Here is a 7,487-nt window from a genome sequence, read left to right on the forward strand (position 1 = left end):
ACCCAGCTATAAACTGTCGTCCCAGTGTTCCTGACACAGCTATAAACTGTCGTCCCTCGTGTTCCTGACACAGCTATAAACTGTCGTCCCTGGTGTTCCTGACCCAGGTATAAACTGTCGTCCCTCGTGTTCCTGACCCAGGTATAAACTGTCGTCCCTCGTGTTCCTGACCCAGCTATAAACTGTCGTCCCTGGTGTTCCTGACACAGCTATAAACTGTCGTCCCTGGTGTTCCTGACACAGCTATCAACTGTCGTCCCTGGTGTTCCTGACACAGCTATAAACTGTCGTCCCGGTGTTCCTGACCCAGCTATAAACAGTCGTCCCTGGTGTTCCTGACACAGCTATAAACTGTCGTCCCTGGTGTTCCTGACACAGCTATAAACTGTCGTCCCTGGTGTTCCTGACACAGCTATAAACTGTCGTCCCTGGTGTTCCTGACACAGCTATAAACTGTCGTCCCTGGTGTTCCTGACACAGCTATAAACTGTCGTCCCTGGTGTTCCTGACACAGCTATAAACTGTCGTCCCGGTGTTCCTGACCCAGCTATAAACTGTCGTCCCTCGTGTTCCTGACACAGCTATAAACTGTCGTCCCTCGTGTTCCTGACCCAGCTATAAACTGTCGTCCCTCGTGTTCCTGACACAGCTATAAACAGTCGTCCCTCGTGTTCCTGACCCAGCTATAAACTGTCGTCCCTCGTGTTCCTGACCCAGCTATAAACTGTCGTCTCTCGTGTTCCTGACCCAGCTATAAACTGTCGTCCCTCGTGTTCCTGACACAGCTATAAACTGTCGTCCCTCGTGTTCCTGACCCAGCTATAAACAGTCGTCCCTCGTGTTCCTGACCCAGCTATAAACTGTCGTCCCTCGTGTTCCTGACACAGCTATAAACTGTCGTCCCTCGTGTTCCTGACCCAGCTATAAACTGTCGTCCCTCGTGTTCCTGACACAGCTATAAACTGTCGTCCCTCGTGTTCCTGACCCAGCTATAAACTGTCGTCCCTCGTGTTCCTGACACAGCTATAAACAGTCGTCCCTCGTGTTCCTGACCCAGCTATAAACTGTCGTCCCTCGTGTTCCTGACCCAGCTATAAACTGTCGTCCCTCGTGTTCCTGACCCAGCTATAAACTGTCGTCCCTCGTGTTCCTGACACAGCTATAAACTGTCGTCCCTCGTGTTCCTGACCCAGCTATAAACAGTCGTCCCTCGTGTTCCTGACCCAGCTATAAACTGTCGTCCCTCGTGTTCCTGACACAGCTATAAACTGTCGTCCCTCGTGTTCCTGACCCAGCTATAAACTGTCGTCCCTCGTGTTCCTGACACAGCTATAAACTGTCGTCCCGGTGTTCCTGACCCAGCTATAAACTGTCGTCCCTCGTGTTCCTGACCCAGCTATAAACTGTCATCCCTGGTGTTCCTGACCCAGGTATAAACTGTCGTCCCTCGTGTTCCTGACCCAGGTATAAACTGTCGTCCCTCGTGTTCCTGACCCAGCTATAAACTGTCGTCCCTCGTGTTCCTGACCCAGCTATAAACTGTCGTCCCTCGTGTTCCTGACCCAGCTATAAACTGTCGTCCCTCGTGTTCCTGACCCAGCTATAAACTGTCGTCCCTCGTGTTCCTGACCCAGCTATAAACTGTCGTCCCGGTGTTCCTGATCCAGCTATAAACTGTCGTCCCTCGTGTTCCTGACCCAGCTATAAACTGTCGTCCCTCGTGTTCCTGACCCAGCTATAAACTGTCGTCCCTCGTGTTCCTGACCCAGCTATAAACTGTCGTCCCTCGTGTTCCTGACCCAGCTATAAACTGTCGTCCCGGTGTTCCTGATCCAGCTATAAACTGTCGTCCCAGTGTTCCTGACCCAGCTATAAACTGTCGTCCCTCGTGTTCCTGACCCAGCTATAAACTGTCGTCCCTCGTGTTCCTGACCCAGCTATAAACTGTCGTCCCTCGTGTTCCTGACACAGCTATAAACTGTCGTCCCTCGTGTTCCTGACCCAGCTATAAACTGTCGTCCCGGTGTTCCTGATCCAGCTATAAACTGTCGTCCCTCGTGTTCCTGACCCAGCTATAAACTGTCGTCCCTCGTGTTCCTGACCCAGCTATAAACTGTCGTCCCGGTGTTCCTGATCCAGCTATAAACTGTCGTCCCTGGTGTTCCTGACACAGCTATAAACTGTCGTCCCTCGTGTTCCTGACCCAGCTATAAACTGTCGTCCCGGTGTTCCTGATCCAGCTATAAACTGTCGTCCCTCGTGTTCCTGACCCAGCTATAAACTGTCATCCCTGGTGTTCCTGACCCAGCTATAAACTGTCGTCCCGGTGTTCCTGACACAGCTATAAACTGTCGTCCCTCGTGTTCCTGACCCAGCTATAAACTGTCGTCCCGGTGTTCCTGATCCAGCTATAAACTGTCGTCCCTCGTGTTCCTGACCCAGCTATAAACTGTCGTCCCTGGTGTTCCTGACCCAGCTATAAACTGTCGTCCCTCGTGTTCCTGACCCAGCTATAAACTGTCGTCCTGGTGTTCCTGACCCAGCTATAAACTGTCTTCCCAGTGTTCCTGACCCAGCTATAAACTGTCGTCCTGGTGTTCCTGACCCAGCTATAAACTGTCTTCCTGGTGTTCCTGACCCAGCTATAAACTGTCTTCCCAGTGTTCCTGACCCAGCTATAAACTGTTGTCCCGGTGTTCCTGACCCAGCTATAAACTGTGTTCCCGGTGTTCCTGACCCAGCTATAAACTGTTGTCCCGGTGTTACTGACCCAGCTATAAACTGTAGTCCTGGTGTTCCTGACCCAGCTATAAACTGTCTTCCTGGTGTTCCTGACCCAGCTATAAACTGTCTTCCTGGTGTTCCTGACCCAGCTATAAACTGTCTTCCTGGTGTTCCTGACCCAGCTATAAACTGTCTTCCTGGTGTTCCTGACCCAGCTATAAACTGTCTTCCCAGTGTTCCTGACCCAGCTATAAACTGTTGTCCCGGTGTTCCTGACCCAGCTATAAACTGTGTTCCCGGTGTTCCTGACCCAGCTATAAACTGTTGTCGCGGTGTTACTGACCCAGCTATAAACTGTAGTCCTGGTGTTCCTGACCCTGCTATCAACTGTTGTCCCAGTGTTTCACAGGCAGGGAGATCCATCAATGTCCTAACCTACAGAGGGCATTGCATCTGCGGCACAGACATCATCCAATGACGCCACTCACTGACTCACAGCCTTGCGTTACGTACAAACGAAGAAGAAGAAGTACAAATCTGACTTGAGCAAGCACTTGTGCCAACATCAGCAATGGTGGTTGTGGTGTCAAGTTTGATTTCAAGAAATTGGGTGTTCAGGAGGTGTGGAAGTAGCGCACTTACCTTCGAGCTCCCTATCCCGGGTTCGATTCTAGACCCGCCTATTCCCAGTTTGATTCCTGACCGGTGTGATTGATGCTTGGCAGTTATAAACAGCTGTGTAATTCGTTTCCCTAAACTCGTGTTCTCATACATCTGAAAGAGCTGATTTACATTCAGAGTGCAGTGGGAAGTCCATAACGCGATCCTGCATTCCCACAGGATTAGGCCATTTGCCATTGCTGCTTGCTAATTGTAAACGCAAAAAATAACTGAAACAATGAACTTCGATGAATCTAAATACTCGGACATGTACAGCAAATGATTAGCATTTTGACAAGCAATTAATTAATGAGCATAGAATGCATAATGAATAAAATAGGACGAGCATGATGCGAGTAATCAGGCACATCCCTGAAGATCATCGCCAAGCGTCGCCATTGTAATCACAAGAGTTCCTTTGATAAGATGCTCTTGACTTCAGCGAATAAATGAATGGGAATCGAGCTTTAAGAGAGACTTGGGGAACAATAGATGGAGAGGATTAACGATAAGAGTTGCAACTCAGATACGAGCACTGCGCTCTCTGCCATACCAATCGACCTTGTTTACCCCACTTATACTGGGCTGGCAGGATGGCATCGACCTGGAGGTGCACCCACTCCAACAACCTCTGAGCTCTACAGCCCAGGTGAGAGTCCTGTCAGTTATAAAATGCCATCCCGGTGTTCCACAGGCTGGGTGATATCCATCAATGTGTTCCTCAGTCCATCGTCTTGCTGCCGGCATTAGTTGGTGGACCTTGAAGATCCCACGGTGTCCTTGGTGCACAGATCTCAGGTCTTCATTTCGATTTTAGACCCAGTCTCAGTCCTCATTCTACATTTTGCTTATACACTCCCAACAATGGATGGAAGCCCTCAATCACAGACATGAGATCCGGACCATCTCCATTTACCGATATTGGGCATTTGATACAGTCTGGAATGCCGCATTGATCTCCGAACTCTCTGTTTTTGTTTTTTAAGGCTGACTCCACAAATACTGACCTCCTCAATCCCATACTCAACCTGCAGCTCTTAAGGGTCATCTCATGTCCTCTCCCTGTCAAGGCCGGAGTACTCCAAGGTAGTGCCTTGGGCTCAATCTTGGTTGGAATCTTCAACAATGATCTTACTGATTCCTAGGACAATCCTTCCTGTCTCTTTGCTGATGAGTCCACCCTTTGCCATATCATTTCTCTTATTTCAGATAAACAGGTAACAGCCTCTTCCTTCTCTACAGACCTTGATTGAATCAGGAGCTGGTACAATACTTGGAATACGTCTTCCAAGCCCGACAAATCCCACGCACTCACTCTGTCTCTTCGAAAAGGACAATCTGGCAAACCCTCCCTTCTACTTCCTAACCAGTTATCACTCCAACAGGTCGTCACTCAAACCTTTGGGTCTCACGGTCTCACCATCAGCCATGATCTTTCTTTGGCAGACCATATTTTCAAGATGGCCCCTGAAGCCAGCTGCCGACTGAGTATCTTTCGTCGTGAGGGGTCAATCTGAACAACCTACAAGGTCTTCATGCACAGCTTGATGGAACACTACTCCACTCCCCCCCCCCCCCCCTTTGGGCTGGCACCCCTGCATCACACTCACACCTTGCTATTCTTGATGCCGAAGGAAAGCAAGGCCCTCAGATTCATTGGCATCTCCTGTGACGGAGCCGAGTGTCTAAGTCTGTTCTCTCGCATCACAGACAGGTTGGTGTCCCTCTGTATTCTCCCTACTCCATTTTGGTCTCGCACAAAAAATGATGCCACCAGCAAACACACACACAAACATACACACACACACACACGCGCACGCGCACGCATACGCACACGCACACACACACACACACACACACACACACACACACACACACACACACACACACACACGACTCATCCAATTTTAGTCGAGCGTCAGGCCTGGCCAGCCGGTTCGTGAAAGATTTAGACCAAACACCTGTCCGGCCAACCCCACAACAACGTGGGAATAATTATGGCCATTAAAAAAGAAGAAGAAGAGGTAATGTGCTTGTGCAGCAAGGCTTATTTTTTCATTTTATTTCATATTTTTATTTTCATCTGTGGTCCCTTGACTAGATCTTAGTCGTGACATTGTCCCATCTTGGGAAAACCCTACTCTATCGTGCTCTTCCTGTACCTTTTAACATGGTGTTCCTGTGTTGCATCCCCGCAGTATTAAGGGTACTCGGACTCGCATATCCGCTGCTCGCTCACCTCGTGCACGAGCCTCATCGTGCAGGTGCCCGAACCCTCTACCTTAGTTACACACCTTTGCATTATCATCCACGCTGGTATTCTATTTATATAAGTGGAATTTTAATCACGATCCACGGAATAAGATGATGAATAATTTATTTGAAATATATTTAAATAATGAAAGTGCCTTTCCGGTGCCAAAGCACTTAACCCATAAAAGCGGAGCAGAGATTTGGTTGCAGGTGATCGTCACGGTCCGCTGGGTTACCTGTAATCTTGTCTGATAAATGTTTTATCTTCTGCCGCCCGTGGCACAAGCAGCCCGGCTCTGTTTCATTTCCCCTGCTCACAGACCCTACACCACGACACCTTCCTATATTGCGATCTACACCTTCAACAACCTTCTGCAGATCCTGCGATCTACACCTTCAACAACCTCCTGCAGATCCTGAAGGTCTAAGTTCGAATCCTCACCATCGTCCAAGCTCTTCAGGATTCGCTCATCGGGCTACACGTATCGGTATGATGACTTCGCACATCGTATTGGACAACAAAAACGACAACAACAACAACAACAACAACTAGAAAGCATCTGAAAATCCAGAACCCGTCCACGTCCGTTTGTATTTAGACGTCTTCCTCTTCCGTATGCTCAAAATAACAAGAACAGCTAAATAAAAAAAAGAAAATTGATGATTTTAAGCACTTGACCTTTCAGCTTTAGATCTAAAATAAATAATTAGCTTCTAGCTTTTGATTGGTGACCAATTATGTGACCCAATGTGCAATTCTTCAAATTTTAGGTCAACTGGATGAAAATTGATGATTTTAGGTGATGCTGACCTTCGACCTTTTGACCAAATTATTAATTCATCTTCTCCATATTCTCATAATAAAGCTTTATTTAAAATGCCAAAACCAAAAATGCCAAAATGCCAAAATGCCAAAAATGCCAAAATGCCAAAAATGCCAAAATGCCAAAAATGCCAAAATGCCAAAATTTGGCCAAAACTCAAATGGTAAAAAAAAGTTACGGCCCGGTCACACACACACACACACACACACACACACACACACACACACACACACACACACACACACACACACACACACACACACACACACACACACACGCAAGTGATTACAAAACCTGCTCCTGCTGTGCACGGGACGGAGTTACAACAACAAGCATGTGGAGCTCTTGTAGACCTGCAACACGTCGCAAGTAAAAACAATGCATGTGGTTACGATTTTTAAAATTCTGGCACAGGTAGACCAAACACCTGCCAGGTGAGGCTTCGATAACGGGTGATGTTCATCAGCGGGTCCCAAATACTGACGTAACGATGTGACCGTTTCATTCACCTGTTGTTTACAATACGATGATCATAACCTGACTGACCACCACTGCTCACAGTGTTATTGACCACAGTGTTGTGGGTCGTGGCTATCTTCATGACGTTCGCCTACCTGAGGTTACTGAGTCTAAGAACGATCCTGACGCATCACCTGAGATAGCGGGACTTGGTGAATTGCTCGCCCTCCTCCCCAGGTGTATGCACAGACAGGTAACAGCAGGTCACTCCACCGATTGGCTACCTGAAGTGGACAGGTAAATAAACGATCGCCAGTGCACAAAGAGCAGAAGGCTGCTTGCCGCAGCGAGGGCTGTGGGGTCGTGGACACGGCGTTTCGGGCAACGGAGTTGCGCAGGAGAGGGGCGGGGTGAGTACCAGATGGACGGATGCGAATAACGGTGGCATCGTCGGTCCTGGCAGGGATGCCAGCAGATGCTCGCTGAGCGTAGGGTTATCCGAGGATACGTGCGCCCCGGCTCGGGACTCACGTCCGCGAGCTCTCATCCAACTCTTTTAGATCCAGT

At 48.6% G+C, this 7,487-nt stretch overlaps 1 long non-coding RNA gene across 1 annotated transcript in view; it reads right to left on the reverse strand.

The window, feature by feature from the left end:
• The window catches only part of LOC137434648 (uncharacterized), a 55,643-nt gene extending 48,433 nt beyond the window's left edge, over window positions 1–7,210 (reverse strand). Inside the window, exon 1 of the long non-coding RNA XR_010985898.1 lies at window positions 7,115–7,210. This is a non-coding gene — a long non-coding RNA (uncharacterized LOC137434648). The remainder of the gene's footprint in view (window positions 1–7,114) is intronic.
• Window positions 7,211–7,487: the final 277 nt, after the last annotated feature.

Source organism: Myxine glutinosa, chromosome 9 (genome assembly GCF_964187855.1).
Source record: "Myxine glutinosa chromosome 9, kmMyxGlut1.1, whole genome shotgun sequence".
NCBI classification, from domain to species: domain Eukaryota; kingdom Metazoa; phylum Chordata; class Myxini; order Myxiniformes; family Myxinidae; genus Myxine; species Myxine glutinosa.